Source organism: Thalassophryne amazonica, chromosome 1 (genome assembly GCF_902500255.1).
Source record: "Thalassophryne amazonica chromosome 1, fThaAma1.1, whole genome shotgun sequence".
NCBI lineage: Eukaryota > Metazoa > Chordata > Actinopteri > Batrachoidiformes > Batrachoididae > Thalassophryne > Thalassophryne amazonica.
The window spans coordinates 97532320-97537751 of record NC_047103.1 but is presented as its reverse complement, the minus strand read 5'-3'; positions in this window follow the sequence as shown (position 1 = coordinate 97537751).

The following is a 5432-nucleotide window of genomic DNA, read 5'->3' as shown; positions in this document are numbered from 1 at the left end:
CACAGCTGCCGGTATTTTACCATTAAAAATGCAGTGCAATACATGAGAAACACAAGTGGTATACCGTAGATTTTACATTACAGATTATCACTAAGAATTAGCAAGAAATGTTTCATAACATCAGTATTAAAGACTGAACAGATCATATTAATTGTCTGTATACCCACAAAGTAGCGCAGATCTTGAGAATACAGAATGTCCATATAAATGACTGGTTGTCCAAGGTGGAATGAATAAACTGAAACAAATAAGTCACTTGCCCCTGACTGATCAAGAGTAATGAGTCGTTGAGTCCGGACTTGGTTCAGGAAAGCACTCACATGGAGTGGAGTTTCAAATGCACATGATGATGTACATACAAGCTCTGCTGGAGGACTTGAAAGTTGTCCATCAGGTGTTCACTTTGAACTGGTAGGATCCTCTGCAGCAAAAAAATGGACACACATTTTAAAAGTTTGATCAATGCAGTGCCCAGAGACTAACAAAACTTAAGTCAAAATATGCTGCCATGATACATGATTCCTTAACCCTCAAGGGATATCAGGGACATTTCTGTCCTTTCAGGTAAATTTTTGCTCAAAATTTAGCCCTAACTTTCATTGTGTTACTCCATATGGAATGTTTTTTTTTTTTTTTTGTAGAAAGGTTTTCTTAAAGAATATGCCTCAAATTGAAATTTGAACTTTTTTTCAGAGGTCAATGGTTAACTGAAGCCAAATTTACAACCCTTTGCAGACATGATGTCCTTGCCCAAAACTGCTATAAAAACAGAATCATTTATTATTTTTTATTCTTTTTATTGCTCAAATCATTCAATCAACTTCAGTCCCAATTAAAACTACTAAATATTCAATTATTTATCTTAACTCTTTAAATGCCAGTTTTATTAAATGATAAATACGTATAATCATGCATTCAATGATTTTTGGGTTACACTTTTGAGAGGAAAGACTAAAATTTGTCTTTTTCACTGTAAACCATGAGATGGGGCATTTTTCCCATCGTCTATCTATGGATAAACCCTAGTGATTTCTTAATGGTAAAAACAAATATGAATGTAGTATAGCAGTGCCATTTTCCACTTTGCCTGAAATCAGTTTTAAATCAGCATTGGATGTATCAATATAAACATTTATTGCCCATGTTGCAACTGTTTTGTAAATCACCACTCAGAATCACAATGAACATTAGAAGATAAGGGATAGAAAGCTCAACACTGAAGTTAACAAGCAGTTTTAAGCATTTTTAGGCAAGGACATTTACGAGGTCTCTTAGAAAAGTATCGGACCTTTTATTTTTTTCAAAAACCATATGGATTTGAATCACGTGTGATTGCATCAGCCAAGCTTGAACCTTCGTGCGCATGCGTGAGTTTTTTCACGCCTGTCGGTTGCATCATTCGCCTGTGGGCAGGCTTTGTGTGAGCACTGGTCCACCCCTCTCATCGTTTTCATTGTCAGAAGAATGTCTTAAGGACTGCCGTTTTGTTGCATTAAAATTTTTTCAGAAACTCTGCCAGACAACCAGCTGGAGACCATTTCGAAGATTGACTGATGCAATCACACGTGATTCAAATCCATATGGTTTTTGAAAAAAAAATAAAAAGGTCCGATACTTTTCTAACAGACCTCGTATATCCTCTGATGACCTCAAAGGGTTGTACATTATGAATCTGAATGCAACAAAAATAAAAACAATGCATGATTTTTTTAAATCAATTGTAAGTATATTTAAGTGTGATGTAAAAAAAACTTCCCTCTATCATTTCTTATATTTAACCCATTTTTGTAGTTTCTTTCATGATGAAAACAGTGTCACCATGTAATTACATTGGAATTTAAAGGGTTAAAATAAATAATTAAATATTTGGCAGTTTGGATTAGGACTGAAGTTAATTGAATGATCTGAGCAAATAACTAACTAAAAATATTAACCGGTTCTGTTTTTCTAGCAGTCTTGAGCAAGGACATTAATGTCCTCTGATAACCTCAAAAGGGTTGTAAATTATAGCAACCCACAAGAGTTAAGTTTGCAGGTCTGAAATCCATTCACATAAAAGTGATACATAGACTCAACGCAACCCAAAACACAATAACTGTTATTTGGAAAACAGTGTATCAAGGTTTACTATTAATTTATCATGGAACTTGAAGTTAATGATTCAATAAGGTGGTTAAAAAGATATAGTTATTGTCATTAAATCTATATTTTACACTGTTAGTTTCCTTTATTGCATGAAACTGCACACAATCAATCAATCAACTTTTTTCTTGTATAGCGCCAAATCACAACAAACAGTTGCCCCAAGGCGCTCCACATTGCAAGGCAAGGCCATACAATAATTATGAAACACAGTCTACGTCTAAAGCAACATAACCAAGGGATGGTCCCGGGTCACCCGATCCAGCCCTAACTATAAGCCTTAGCGAAAAGGAAAGTTTTAAACCTAATCTTAAAAGTAGAGAGGGTATCTGTCTCCCTGATCTGAATTGGGAGCTGGTTCCACAGGAGAGGAGCCTGAAAGCTGAAGGCTCTGCCTCCCATTCTACTCTTACAAACCCTAGGAACTACAAGTAAGCCCACAGTCTGAGAGCGAAGCGCTCTAATGGGGTAATATGGTACTATGAGGTCCCTAAGATAAGATGGGACCTGATTATTCAAAACCTTATAAGTAAGAAGAAGAATTTTAAATTCTATTCTAGCATTAACAGGAAGCCAATGAAGGGAGGCCAACACGGGTGAGATATGCTCTCTCCTGCTAGTCCCCGTCAGTACTCTAGCTGCAGCATTCTGAACCAACTGAAGGCTTTTTAGGGAACTTTTAGGACAACCTGATAATAATGAATTACAATAGTCCAGCCTAGAGGAAACAAATGCATGAATTAGTTTTTCAGCATCACTCTGAGACAAGACCTTTCTGATTTTAGAGATATTGCGTAAATGCAAAAAGGCAGTCCTACATATTTGTTTAATATGCGCTTTGAATGACATATCCTGATCAAAAATAACTCCAAGATTTCTCACAGTATTACTAGAGATCAGGGAAATGCCATCCAGAGTAACGATCTGGTTAGACACCATGCTTCTAAGATTTGTGGGGCCAAGTACAATAACTTCAGTTTTATCTGAGTTTAAAAGCAGGAAATTAGAGGTCATCCATGTCTTTATGTCTGTAAGACAATCCTGCAGTTTAGCTAATTGGTGCGTATCCTCTGGCTTCATGGATAGATAAAGCTGGGTATCATCTGCGTAACAATGAAAATTTAAGCAATACCGTCTAATAATACTGCCCAAGGGAAGCATGTATAAAGTGAATAAAATTGGTCCTAGCACAGAACCTTGTGGAACTCCATAATTAACTTTAGTCTGTGAAGAAGATTCCCCATTTACATGAACAAACTGTAATCTATTAGACAAATATGATTCAAACCACCGCAGCGCAATGCCTTTAATACCTATGACATGCTCTAATCTCTGTAATAAAATTTTATGGTCAACAGTATCAAAAGCAGCACTGAGGTCCAACAGAACAAGCACAGAGATAAGTCCACTGTCCGAAGCCATAAGAAGATCATTTGTAACCTTCACTAATGCTGTTTCTGTACTATGATGAATTCTAAAACCTGACTGAAACTCTTCAAATAGACCATTCCTCTGCAGGTGATCAGTTAGCTGTTTTACAACTACCCTCTCAAGAATCTTTGAGAGAAAAGGAAGGTTGGAGATTGGCCTATAATTAGCTAAGATAGCTGGGTCAAGTGATGGCTTTTAAGTAATGGTTTAATTACTGCCACCTTAAAGGCCTGTGGTACATAACCAACTAACAAAGATAGATTGATCATATTTAAGATTGAAGCATTAAATAATGGTAGGACTTCCTTGAGCAGCCTGGCAGGAATGGGGTCTAATAAGCATGTTGATGGTTTGGATGAAGTAACTAATGAAAATAACTCAGACAGAACAATCGGAGAGAAAGAGTCTAACCAAATACCGGCATCACTGAAAGCAGCCAAAGATAACGATACATCTTTGGGATGGTTATGAGTAATTTTTTCTCTAATAGTCAAAATTTTGTTAGCAAAGAAAGTCATGAAGTCATTACTAGTTAAAGTTAATGGAATACTCAGCTCAATAGAGCTCTGACTCTTTGTCAGCCTGGCTACAGTGCTGAAAAGAAACCTGGGGTTGTTCTTATTTTCTTCAATTAGTGATGAGTAGAAAGATGTCCTAGCTTCACGAAGGGCTTTCTTATAGAGCAACAAACTCTTTTTCCAGGCTAAGTGAAGATCTTCTAAATTAGTGAGACGCCATTTCCTCTCCAACTTACGGGTTATCTGCTTTAAGCTGCGAGTTTGTGAGTTATACCATGGAGTCAGGCACTTCTGATTTAAAGCTCTCTTTTTTAGAGGAGCTACAGCATCCAAAGTTGTCTTCAATGAGGATGTAAAACTATTGACAAGATACTCTAACTCCCTTACAGAGTTTAGGTAGCTACTCTGCTCTGTGTTGGTATATGACATTAGAGAACATAAAGAAGGAATCATATCCTTAAACCTAGTTACAGCGCTTTCTGAAAGACTTCTAGTGTAATGAAACTTATTCCCCACTGCAGGGTAGTCCATCAGGGTAAATGTAAATGTTATTAAAAAATGATCAGACAAAAGGGAGTTTTCAGGGAATACTGTTAAGTCTTCTATTTCCATACCATAAGTCAGAACAAGATCTAAAATATGATTAAAGTGGTGGGTGGACTCATTTACTTTTTGAGCAAAGCCGATAGAGTCTAATAATAGATTAATGCAGTGTTGAGGCTGTCATTCTCAGCATCTGTGTGGATGTTAAAATCGCCCACTATAATTATCTTATCTGAGCTAAGCACTAAGTCAGACAAAAGGTCTGAAAATTCACAGAGAAACTCACAGTAACGACCAGGTGGACGATAGATAATAACAAATAAAACTGGTTTTTGGGACTTCCAATTTGGATGGACAAGACTAAGATACAAGCTTTCAAATGAATTAAAGCTCACACCTGAACAATGAACGTGAGACAGATTGAAGTTTGCGTTTTCTGTCTGCCTTTTGCTATAGTGAACAAAATCACTGCTTACCTCTTAGTAAATTTCTAAGTGAAGACTTGACTGAAGACAGGTGACTCTCATACAGACATGGTGCCATGTACAGGGAAACCAAAAAATCCCAATCATCTCCACTTGAACACTCACAAGTTCACAATGGGGGTTTCACTGTGGACTGACTTGATCCCTTCTGCATGTGGAAGAAAACAAAAACAAAAACAACAAAAAGTGAATACAGCAATAAATATTCATACTATGACAATGAGGTTTCTTCTTCATTTCTGAGGGAGTTTTTCCTTAACACTGTCACCTGTGTGCTTGCTCTAGGTTGGTAAGGTTAGACCTTACTTGTGTG